Source organism: Amblyraja radiata, chromosome 3, assembly GCF_010909765.2.
Source record: "Amblyraja radiata isolate CabotCenter1 chromosome 3, sAmbRad1.1.pri, whole genome shotgun sequence".
NCBI classification, from domain to species: domain Eukaryota; kingdom Metazoa; phylum Chordata; class Chondrichthyes; order Rajiformes; family Rajidae; genus Amblyraja; species Amblyraja radiata.
The window spans coordinates 84,434,764-84,448,451 of NC_045958.1; positions in this window are offsets into that span (position 1 = coordinate 84,434,764).

Sequence of the window (13,688 nt, forward strand, 5' to 3'; positions counted from 1 at the left end):
GAAGGCTGATAAAACCCCAGGGCTTGATGGTCTGCATCCCGGGGTACTAAAGAAAGTGGCTTTAGAAGTCGTGGCGCAGTGGTGAAAATTTTCCAATGTTTTATAGATTCAGGATAAGTTCCTGTTGATTGGAGTGTAGTTAATGTTATCCCACTTTTTAATAAAGGCGGGAGAGAGAAAACAAGGAATTATAGACCAGTTTGCCTGACGTCGGTGGAGGGGAAGATGCTGGAGTCAATCATAAAAGATGAAATAGTAGCACATTTGGATAGCAGTACAGGATCTGTCTGAGTCAGCATGAATTTACAAAGGGGAAATCATGCTTGACTAATCTTCTGGAATTTTTTGAGGATGTAACTAGGAAAATGGACAAGGGAGAGCCAGTGGATGTAGTGTACCTGGAGTTTCAGAAAGCATTTGATAAGGTCCCACATAAGAGATCAGTGGGCAAAATTAGGGCACATGGTATTAGGGGTAGAGTGCTGACATTGATAGAAAATTGGTTGGCAGACAGGAAATAAAGAGTAGGAATTAACGGGTCCCTTTCAAAATGGCAGGCAGTGACTAGTGGGGTACCGCAAGGCTCGGTGCTGGGACTGCAGCTATTTACAATAAACATCAAAGTAATTCAAAAGTAGCATTAGCTAAATTGCAGATGACACAAAGCTGGGTGGCAGTGTAAACTGTGAGCAGGATGCTATGAGAATGCAGGATGACTTGGACAGGTTGGGTGAGTGGGCAGATGCATGGCAGATGCAGTTTAATGTGGATAAATATGAGGTTATCCACTTTGGTAGCAAAAATAGGAAGGCAGATTATTGTCTAAATGGTGTCAAGTTGGGAAAAGGGGAAGTCCAATGGGATCTGGGGGTCCTTGTTCATCAGTCAATGAAAGTAAGCATGCAGGTATAGCAGGCAGTGATGAAAGTGAATGGCATGTTGGCCTTCTTAACAAGAGGAGTTCAGTATAGGAGCAAAGAGGTCCTTCTGCAGTTGCATAGGGCCCAAGTGAGACCACACCTGGAGTATTGTGTGCAGTTTTGGTCCCCTAATTTGAGGAAAGACATTCTTACTATTGAGGGAGTGCAGCGTAGGTGCACAAGGTTAATTACTGTCATATGCTGAGATAATGGAGCAGCTGGGCTTGTATTAGAAGGATGTTTAGAAGGATGAAAATGGATCTTATTGAAACATATAAGATTATTAAGGGTTTGGACACCTTGGAGGCAGGAAACATGTTCCCGATGTTGGGGGAGTCCAGAACCAGGGGCCACGGTTTAAGAATAAGGGGTAAGCCATTTAGAATGGAGAGGAGGAAACACCTTTTCACACAGAGAGTTGTGAGTCTGTGGAATTCTCTGCCTCAGAGGGCGGTGGAGGCTGGGAGCTAGATAGGGCTCTTAACGATGGCGCAGTCAAGGGATATGGGGAGAAGGCAGGAATGGGGAACTGATTGGGGATGATCAGCCATGATCACATTTAATGGTGGTTCTGGCTCGAAGGGCCGAATGGCCTACTCCTGCACCTATTGTCTATTGGCTTTTCAATTGATTCCAATAACACCAGTAAAATCTCACAGCTAAGACTTAAATTTTTTTTCTTATTTCCACAATTTGTGCTGAACAAGGGTGGCTATTATTTCAGCCTTAGTGAACAAAGTACATACTCTGCAATTGTGTTGGGTTTTGTATTGTTGCTTCACTGTCTTTAAAAAATGGTTAAAATCCCCAAACCCAGCCCAAATTGACTGGATAAATACCGATGACAGGAATACAGTATATGGGGCAGTCAGATCCAGTGTGTCTGCTGGTCATTGTTAATACAAGTATGTGTGTCTTAGATGCACTTTGTTGTCAAGCATAGTGCTGGAACATATATATTTTCATTGTTGTTATTTCTTTTGGACATAAGTATACATTTTCTGGCAATACTTGGTGTTATAATATTTCCACGCTGGACGCAAGTGGGAAGAACCTGAATATTTTGCTAACGGTACTGACTAGTTTCTAGTTATGTTTGAGTATGACCTTGTAACTCTTTCATTACCTGCTCATTTACACTTTATGATGCACATTCACTGCGCTGTATCTGTCTCCTATAGTCCCACTGTTGGCTGTCATTTGGGCAGTGATTGCTGTACTATTGTGTGTGACCTTGGGACTTCAAGGGAAATTGCTATCTTCATGACTTTATTAAGGACAAGAATCACTTTGCAGCAACACTGTTAGCATGTGGTCATTGTATGACTCCCTCAAGAGCCTATATAGAATTGCACAAAACCTACAAACAGTACAAGGCCATTTAGTCAATTTGTGTATACTGTTATTTTTGTTCCACATGAACCTATTTCTTTCTTTCTCATCATGACCTTCATTTCTTTGACCTTTACATTCATTTAGCTGTTAAATTTTTCTGAACAATGCACATCGATCACTCCAAGTAGCAGCTACTTCAGCATTGCAAACTAATAATTTATCCTGAATGCTCTTTATATCACTTGCTGGGTGTAGCATTGAACAACATTAGATTTCTTGAGCTACCCACAACATTTAAGAAGGCCAAGTTTTCATTTACAGCAAACTCATTATCAGGTAGTGAACCATTGTGTGGTCCTTGAATCTTCTAAAATGTAGTTTATTCTGAATACAAGGGGGAAGTTTGAGGGAGATATATGAAGTAAGTATTTCATACTGAGTGGTAGGTGCCTGGAATGTGCTGGGAGGGGAGGTAGTAGAAGCAGATGTAATAGAAATATTTAAGAAGGGATGAATTACAAATCTGCTGGAGGAACTAAACGGGACAAGCAACCTCTTGGGGTAACAGGAATTGTCGATGTTTCGGGTTGAATCCCTGCTTTGGGATTCAGAGTGCAGTGGTGATTTTGACAGTATAAAGAGGAGAGTGGGAATGGTGAGACAGGGGGAAAATATGATTAGTTTAGTTTAGAGATGCTGCGCGGAAACAGACCGTTTGGCCCATCGAGTCTGCACTGACCAGTGATCCACGCACACTTACACTACCCTACACTTACACTACCCTACCCTAGGGACAATTTTACATTGATACCAAGCTAATTAACCTGCAAACCTGTACGTCTTTGGAGTGTGGGAGGAAACCGAAGATTTTGGAGAAACCCATGCAGGTTACGGGGATCGAGCCCGGGTCTACTGGTGCTGTAAGCACAATAAGGTAGCAACTCTACCACTGCGCCACCGTGCCACCCTATTGCATGCTTGATATACTGAGGAGAAATAAGAGTGCTGGGCAGAACCAGTGAAATGGAGTTGGGAGACAGAGGTAGGTGGATGATGGAGGGAGGCAGATACAATTTTCTTTAAATTTAAAAAGGGGCAGTTGGAGCCAGGTGGGGAAGGGAAGGGTGTAGGTGAAGGCAGCGACACAAAGGTTAACATTTGTGTAATGTAAGTAACGAAGGTGATAATAGAATCCATAAGGAGGTTGTGAATGGGAGATGGAATCAAAACCAGATGCAGAATAAGGAGATCAATGGGTGAACTGTGTGCTTTGCATGTGGTTGGAACTAGGAGGGGAAAGGATGAAAATGAGTGATGAAAAGCTGGTCTGGTGGTAGGGAGTGGGTCGATAAGGGGACATAAATGAGAGTGCCAGAGGAGGATCGGAAAGGGAGAGAGAGAAGGGGTGGGAAACATATGGGAGGAGAAGGTTATCTAAAATTGGAAATTTCTGTATTCATATTATTGGGTTGTAGACTATCCAGGTGGAATTGATGTGTTCTTCCTTACATTTGCATTGCCTCACCCTGGCAATGGAGAAGGCCAATGATGTACAGGCCAGTATGGGAATGGGAAGTGGAATTGAAGTGGCATGTAACTGGGAGCTTGGGGTGGTCATTGCGGACAGTGTGTAAGTGGCCTGGGAATTGGTCACCGTGACTGTTCTTGGTGGCGATTATGTGGAGGAGGCTGCATTGGGAACACCCACTGCAGTAGGTAATGAACATTTGTTGCATCTAGAACTTCAGATTGGATTAGTTAAAGGGGCACCATGGTGGGAAATGACACAATGGGCCAATGGCTTTGTTGCTGTGTTGCAATATTCTATGTTCCTGAGCCCGGGGAGTGCGACATTAATTAATCAGCCTTAAACTTGGGAAAGTCTTTCCTCGCTGTGCCAAGTGCACACAGATCATGCAAAATAATAAAATACATTCAAGCCAGGGCTGATCACGGAAGCCAGAGATAGTGGGGAACCTTGCAGTTTGCAGGGATGATCAATGTTGACCATTCGTGATTGTACAATTTATGCAACGTGGTGAACAGACCTTTCGAGGGCTGTTGGGGAGATGGATGAGGAGGAGGTCTGTGGCGCCAGGAAGTGAAACTCATGTTTGATAATCAGTGCCTGGGGATGGTTCAAGTCTGGTGATCAGTGGATAGAGAGGTTCAAATGTCATGAATTTAAACTGCCGTGAGGTTGGAAACGATAAGGCTAGGGACTCTCCTGAGAGTTATTAAATAAGTATGTGAAGGGTACTAAAATGCATTGGATTCCCAGGGACTGGCTATGCTTGATTTGGAGAAACATCCTTTAAATCATGTAGCTGTAAACATGCAGCATTTCCGCTTGGGCGGTGAGTGGAAAGTCACAGATGCATATTGGATCAACACGACTGCAATGTCATCATAAATGCATTAAGGGACTATTTATAGATCAATAGCAGTAATGGCTTATTTGCAAAGCGGAACACTTAACCTTTGCATACAGTATGTTAAGTCTTCAGGCTCCAGCTACACATTGACACTGCTCCACTCAATGTCATTGTTGATTTGTAGCAGAGCAGATATATTGTGAGTCTCCCCTGTTCAATAGGATCATTGCATCCACACGCATAGCTGCACAAGATCAGCTGTATGCCAATACAGAAGATAGACAAAAAGCTGGAGTAACTCAGTGGGTCAGACAGCATCTCTGGAGAAAAGGAATAGGTAATGTTTCGGGTTGAGACCCTTCTTCATACATTTAGGTATAGCACTTTCCCACCATTGTTAATGGTTTTCAAAACCATCTTATTATTTCAAAAATTAGATAAAATTAGCAGTATGCATATTTTATATAACTTAAAAGGATTTCTGTGCTAAATGATTATTATTATTATTAAATCATTGAAAACATTAGCGACGCAGTGGTGCTGATTTCCGACGGGCAAGTAAATTGCAGCCATAAATCCCATGTAGGAAATAGTTTTCTGGGTTACCCTGATTTCTTTACAGATTTTGGTCTGAACTCAAGGGAGGTTGATTAGATCTTTAAGCAAGATATCTATTGCCTTCTGTGGTTTGAGAAGGATTGCCAGCATGCCTTTTCCTTCTGGCCCAATCCCCAGCAAGAGTACAGCTATTTTTTATCCTCTTGCATCACATCATTTTGGGCTCTCACAATATCACCGTCTCCTATAGCATCCAGGATATTGTCTACTTTGAAGATTTGCCATTGGTGTCATTGGGGGCTGAGGGAATCTTGAGAAGCATCATGCCTATTAATGCTCTCCATGCAGCGAGAGGTTGCAGTTAAAGTGAGAGCTCAGTTACATATTGTTGTCTCTTGCAGTTGGAGCTTGCTGACACATTCATCACTACCCAATGGAAAAATGGGTATGTGTACACTTGTTTGAGCACAAACACTCAAAACATGCATCTCACCTGAAACTGACCACGTGAAAGATGTGAATGTTGTCTGACAATCCCAGTGCAAAACTACGTGGAATCCCATTTTTGTTGACCTTGATGAGTATCTTCACAAGATTTACTTGGACTGGGAAAGCCCATTTCAGTATGAATAGTGACTAGACAGGCTGGGTTTGCTTTCCGCATGGCAGAGGATGCAGAGCGCTGACCTGATTTAAGTAAATACAATTATGAAGGGTACAGACAGGATAGAATGTAAGAAACATTTCCCCATACAGACATGACTAAAACTGAAGGGCATAGGCTTAGGGTGAGGGAAAACAATGGTTGAGAATGGATCTAAGGAAGAACTTATTCATATAGTGGATGAATGGAACATGAAATGTGTGAGTGGTGAAGGCAGAGAGCATAGAAACATAGAAATTAGGTGCAGGAGTAGGCCATTCGGCCCTTCGAGCCTGCACCGCCATTCAATATGATCATGGCTGATCATCCAACTCAGTATCCTGTACCTGCCTTCTCTCCATACCCTCTGATCCCCTTAGCCACAAGGGCCACATCTAACTCCCTCTTAAATATAGCCAATGAACTGGCCTCGACTACCCTCTGTGGCAGAGAGTTCCAGAGATTCACCACTCTCTGTGTGAAAAAAGTTCTTCTCATCTCGGTTTTAAAGGATTTCCCCCTTATCCTTAAGCTGTGACCCCTTGTCCTGGACTTCCCCAACATCGGGAGCAATCTTCCTGCATCTAGCCTGTCCAACCCCTTAAGAATTTTGTAAGTTTCTATAAGATCCCCTCTCAATCTCCTAAATTCTAGAGAGTATAAACCAAGTCTATCCAGTCTTTCTTCATAAGACAGTCCTGACATCCCAGGAATCAGTCTGGTGAACCTTCTCTGCACTCCCTCTATGGCAATAATGTCCTTCCTCAGATTTGGAGACCAAAACTGTACGCAATACTCCAGGTGTGGTCTCACCAAGACCGTGTACAACTGCAGTGGAACCTCCCTGCTCCTATACTCAAATCCTTTTGCTATGAAAGCTAACATACCATTCGCTTTCTTCACTGCCTGCTGCACCTGCATGCCCACTTTCAATGACTGGTGTACCATGACACCCAGGTCTCGCTGCATCTCCCCTTTTCCTAGTCGGCCACCATTTAGATAATAGTCTGCTTTCCTGTTTTTGCCACCAAAATGGATAACCTCACATTTATCCACATTATACTGCATCTGCCAAACATTTGCCCACTCACCCACCCTATCCAAGTCACCTTGCAGTCTCCTAGCATCCTCCTCACAGCTAACACTGCCCCCCAGCTTAGTGTCATCCGCAAACTTGGAGATATTGCCTTCAATTCCCTCATCCAGATCATTAATATATATTGTAAATAGCTGGGGTCCCAGCACTGAGCCTTACGGTACCCCACTAGTCACTGCCTGCCATTGTGAAAAGGACCCGTTTACTCCTACTCTTTGCTTCCTGTTTGCCAGCCAGTTCTCTATCCACATCAATACTGAACCCCCAATGCCGTGTGCTTTAAGTTTGTATACTAATCTCTTATGTGGGACCTTGTCGAAAGCCTTCTGGAAGTCCAGATACACCACATCCACTGGTTCTCCCCTATCCACGCTACTAGTTACATCCTCGAAAAATTCTATAAGATTCGTCAGACATGATTTACCTTTTGTAAATCCATGCTGACTTTGTCCAATGATTTCACCACTTTCCAAATGTGCTGCTATCCCATCTTTAATAACTGACTCTAGCAGTTTCCCCACTACCGATGTTAGACTAACTGGTCTGTAATTCCCCGTTTTCTCTCTCCCTCCCTTCTTAAAAAGTGGGGTTACGTTTGCTACCCACCAATCCTCAGGAAGTACTCCAGAATCTAAAGAGTTTTGAAAGATTATTACTAATGCATCCACTATTTCTGGAGCTACTTCCTTAAGTACTCTGGGATGCAGCCTATCTGGCCCTGGGGATTTATCGGCCTTTAATCCATTCAATTTACCCAACACCACTTCCCGGCTAACCTGGATTTCACTCAATTCCTCCAACTCCTTTGACCCGCGGTCCCCTGCTATTTCCGGCAGATTATTTATGTCTTCCTTAGTGAAGACGGAACCAAAGTAGTTATTCAATTGGTCCGCCATATCCTTGTTCCCCATGATCAACTCACCTGTTTCTGACTGCAAGGGACCTACATTTGTTTTAACTAATCTCTTTCTTTTCACATATCTATAAAAACTTTTGCAGTCAGTTTTTATGTTCCCTGCCAGTTTTCTTTCATAATCTATTTTTCCTTTCCTAATTAAGCCCTTTGTCCTCCTCTGCTGGTCTCTGAATTTCTCCCAGTCCTCCGGTATGCTGCTTTTTCTGGCTAATTTGTACGCATCATCCTTCGCTTTGATACTATCCCTGATTTCCCTTGTTATCCACGGATGCACTACCTTCCCCGATTTATTCTTTTGCCAAACTGGGATGAACAATTTTTGTAGTTCATCCATGCAGTCTTTAAATGTCTTCCATTGCATATCCACCGTCAACCCTTTTAGAATTAATTGCCAGTCAATCTTGGCCAATTCACGTCTCATACCCTCAAAGTTACCTTTCTTTAAGTTCAGAACCATTGTTTCTGAATTAACAATGTCACTCTCCATCCTAATGAAGAACTCAACCATATTATGGTCACTCTTGCCCAAGGGGGCACGTACATCAAGACTGCTAACTAACCCTTCCTCATTACTCAATACCCAGTCTAAAATAGCCTACTCTCTCGTTGGTTCCTCTACATGTTGATTTAGATAACTATCCTGCATACATTCCAAGAAATCCTCTTCCTCAGCACCCCTGCCAATTTGATTCACCCAATCTATATGTAGATTGAAGTCACCCATTATAATGGTTTTGCCTTTGTCGCACGCATTTCTAATTTCCTGTTTGATACCATCTCCAACTTCACTATTACTGTTAGGTGGCCTGTACACAACACCCACCAGCGTTTTCTGCCCCTTAGTGTTTCGCAGCTCTACCCATACCGATTCCACATCCTCCAAACTAATGTCCTTCCTTTCCATTGCGTTAATCTCCTCTCTAATCAGCAACGCTACCCCACATCCTTTTCCTTTCTCTCTATCCCTCCTGAATATTGAATATCCCTGGATGTTCAGCTCCCAGCCTTGGTCACCCTGGAGCCATGTCTCCGTGATCCCAACTATATCATAGTCATTAATAGCTCTCTGCACATTCAACTCATCCACCTTATTACGAATGCTCCTTGCATTGAGACACAAAGCCTTCAGGCTTGTTTTTACAACACTCTTACCCCTTATACAATTATGTTGAAATGTGGCCCTTTCTGATTTTTGCCCTGGTTTTGTCTGCCTGCCACTTTTACTTTTCACCTTGCTACCTATTGCTTCTACCCTCATTTTACACCCCTCTGTCTCTACGCTCACACATTTAAGAAACCCTTTCCCTTTAACTCCATCCTCCACTATCCCATTCGACACCCCACCCCCCTTATTCAGTTTAAAACCACCCGTGTAGCAGTGGCAAACCTGCCTGCCAGAATGCTGGTCCCACACCTGTTAAGATGCAATCCGTCCCTTTTGTACAGTTCCCCCTTACCCCAAAACAGATCCTAGTGATCTAAGAATCTAAATCCCTGCCCCGTGCACCAGTTCCTCAGCCACACGTTCAGGTCCCGTATCTCCCTGTTCCTGCTCTCGCTAGCATGAGGAACTGGAAGCAAACCGGAGATAACAACCCTGGAGGTCCTGCTTTTCAGCATTTTTCCGAGCTCTCTAAAGTCCCGCTGCAGAATATTCATCCCCTTCTTTCCGACATCGTTTGTGCCGACATGCACTACCACTTCCGGATGTTCACCTTCGCCCTTGAGGATTTTCTACACTCTGTCCGTGACATCCTGGATCCTGGCACCAGGAAGGCAGCACACCATCCTCGCATCCCGTCTGTTGCCGCAGAAACCCCTGTCCGTACCTCTTACAATGGAGTCTCCCACTACAATGGCGTTGCCTGCCTTAGGCCTTTTTGGTTTTGGCTCAACAGCCCTATTCGCATCACAAGCCAGTCCGCCGCCCAGTGTAAACACCTCTTCTGTCCCGACAGCTTCTAAGTGGGTGAACCTGTTCACAAGAGGTACAACACCCGGGGACGTTGGCATTCCATGCTTTCCTCCCGTTCTCACTGTCTCCCACCTTCTCTCTTCCAGTACCTTAGGTGTAACAATCGTACTGTAGGACTTGTCGAGGAACGACTCCGTTTCTCGGACGAACCGGAGGTCATCCACTTGCTTCTCCAGTTCCCCAACACGGCCCTTCAGGAGCTCTACCTGGATGCACTTCTCGCATTTGTAGCAGCCAGAGGCACCAGCGGTGTCCTTGACCTCCCACATACTGCAAGGGCTTCGTACCATTTAAGAAGCCTCTAGGCAAGCAGTTGAATTGTTAAGATATAGAAGGCTGAAGGCCAAACAATCAATCGATCAACCAGTTTTATTCATCACATACACATATAAGTGCAGTGAAATGAATTTGCCAGCATTGGTACAATCAAAAAAGAACACAAAATACACGATAAAAGATAACACAAACATCCACCACAGCATTCTTCACTGTGGTGGAAGGCACAAAGTACAGTCAGTCCTCCTCCATTGTTCACCTGTGGTCGGGCCATAAACCTCTGCAGTCAGCGCTATGGAAGGCCCAATGGACAGGCCCTGTCGTCAGGACGGTCGAACACACTCCGTGGTTTGGAGGTCCCGAATCGGCGTTTGCCTACCGGAGACCACGGCTTCAGGATTTTGTGGCCCGCTGGCGGCGGTCGGAGCTATTTTCTGGCTGTCCCCGGCGAGGGAACCCAGGCTCCAGATGGTAAGTCCATGCCGCGCCCGCGACTAAAAGCTCCGCAGACCGCAGCATCAGGATGTAACAGTCCGTGGGCCGGCGATCAGAGCACTCCCTTCTGGCAACCCCGGCAAGGGCTCGCCCGCTCCACGATGAAAAGTGCACACTGCGCCCGCTGCTGAAACTCTGGGCCTGACTCTGGGAAAGGCCGCTCCAATCCATGGTGTTAGGCCACGAGGGAAGTGACGGAAAAAGTTGCCACTCCGTGGAGGAGGCGACCGAAAGTGGGTCCCCCATTACCACCCCTCACCACCCCCCATACAAGACATACCTAGAGACACTAAAACAAACATTTGGACACACTAAAAAAAAGTAGAAATAATGGACACGCTGCTGGCAGGGCAGCCGTCTCGCAGCGCCCCCACCGACCCACTTACCAGCCAAGTGCTGGTAAGTGGGATTAGTGTAGATGGATACTTGACAGTCAGCCAGAGGGTGTTATTACTCTATAATACAGACTGTAATACAGAGAAAGAGGAGATGTTTTATTAGCAAGGCTGAACTCTTAACCTATATCAGCCTGAAGAATATCAGGCAGGATAAGGGCTCTGACCTGAAATGTTGCCTATCCATTTCCTCCATAGATGCTGCCTGACCAGCATAGTTCCTACAGCATTTTGTTCTTTGCTCAAGATTCCAGCGTCTGCAGTTCATTGTGTCTCCTATATTCATGTATCAGTCAGTGTAATTCTTACATTGCTTGCACACCATATGAGTCTCCTGCCCAATGGAACCAGAGTATATAAAAGCACAGAGATACCAACATGTTCCTGTATACAGGCATTCACTGTATGTCCCTGTATATAGGGGCATTCATGGTACTAACTTTATATTTTCACAGTAATATGCCAAATGAGCGATATCATGATAACAGATACCTGGGGCTTGACCTAGACAATGGTTCATTTGCATGTGTGATTCAAAATGGTAAGCGCACAGTCAAAGCTCAGAAAACAACATAATTGCATTTTATTCCAGCAAACACTTATTTTCACATTTATCTTGGAAACAATAATTTTCATGTGTGTAGATATACTTGAATACATTGTGTTTCTTCCCAATCTCTTTGTCATTCTTTAGTCCATCAGCATTGTAAGCTTCAATGGGTTTCCTTGCACCAGTTATGTAATTATCAATAAATACAAGGAAATGGAATGTGATCAATCTGAAACATTATCCTTGTTTCTATTTCCACAGTAGCTGCCTGAACAGCTGTGTGCTTCCATAAATGTTTTACTTTACTTCAAATTTCCAGCATCTGCAATTTTATTTGCTTGGGATAAAGATGCTTGCTCAAGTGCCCAGAATGGGCATAATATTAATGGATGGCAGAATGGACAAGGGAGGGTGGGGGGGCAAATGACCAAATTATTTTGTATGTTTCCAAAGTACTTCCAGAAACTTTCACTGGCTGCATTTCTCAGCACTTCTTCCTAATGTGTTGCTCCATAACAGAAGCTGCATTTATTCAAGTTGAATACTATAATTACTTTTACTGAGATTGGTTCCTTATACGTTATTGTCAGCCACTAGAACAGAATCAGAGTATGCACATTGATTTGATCTGCCCAAATGTAAACATAAATTTAGATGGTGATACATCCAGTGATTTATATTAGAAATTACATGATTTTCATGAACAATGAAGATTTACCATTTCTTTCCAAAGATTACAGTCAATGCACACGTGCATTAACCATATAACCATATAACATATAACAATTACAGCACGGAAACAGGCCATCTCGACACTTCTAGTCCGTGCCGAACACGTATTCTCCCCTAGTCCCATTAAGATGTAACACTTTTTCCCAGGTGAATGCAGCATGCACCAATATTGTCCATTCTGATGAAATTGCTTCTTGAGAATGGACTGTTGCAATCCATGTAAATATCTATCTCTCGCATTTGCTTATTCAGGCTGATAACTCAGCATTAGTGAATGCCACCAGAAAAGAAAGACGGAAAAATTCAACTGGAAGGTGAGAACCATCAATTTCTTATACATCCTTTTGTACCAAGAAAATTCTGTCAATTTCTGATATATATATTCTATGACTGAGTCCTGTAGAATGGGAGATTCAGAAGATTTACATTGCTCTGAATGACACAAATCTGTTCAGTCCCAAGTAACCAACTTCCTACTTTTAAATTCTCAATTTTCAACATCTCCCCTGTCAATCCCTTTCACAATTTTGAATACACTCCTGAGTTTATATCATTCCATTAAACGCCAGTGAACACAGATCAAATATATTCCATCTTGTATTAAAATGTGATTTTTTTTTCTCATGAGTTTCATGGTAATTAACTTTGTTGCATTGACTCCAAAGCAAATACTTGCAAACCATAACCCAACAGACTAAAAGTGAGATTTCAACACAATTTGTACAGTTGTGCCAAAACAACTTTACCTCGTTTCTCCAACTATCTTGTTATGTAACAGATAAATCTCTCTATTTTATGACGTCCATTACAATTTATCTTCCAAGCATTTCTTTCATTTGAGAAGTGAGAATTAATCTCCATTGTGTTGAGGAACATTGTATTAGTTTATAGTTTGGAGCTCTGCATTGACCAGTCTAAATCACATAAAGTCATAGAATCATAAAGCATGGAAGCAGGTCCTTCATGCTGCCATCTCCACACACCAAACAACCATACAACTGCACTATCTTGCATTAATTCATTTTTATCTTCACATCTGCATCAACTCTCCATACCTAATAAATATCTATTTTGTTATGTAAGATAGGACAAAGAGAAACTCCATAATCAGGGTTTTTTCAGGATAGATTTTTATTTTATATAAAATCAAAGCAGTATTATGCATATGCATTGGTACTTGGGAACATTGGCTTTGTTGTTCTAAGCCAATCAAAATTTGCTTTGCAAATTTCAAGCTGGTGATTGTTGCATGAGTTAAACCCTTCCTCAACATGGCAGTACCCATATACTGCAGGCAATCAGCAGGCACATTTTACTTTTTACTGTTCAGACTCGACTTTAGAGATACAGTGCGGGAACAGGCCTTTCGGCCCTTTGAATACGTGCCGACCAGCTTTCACACTGTACATTCAAGATTCAAGA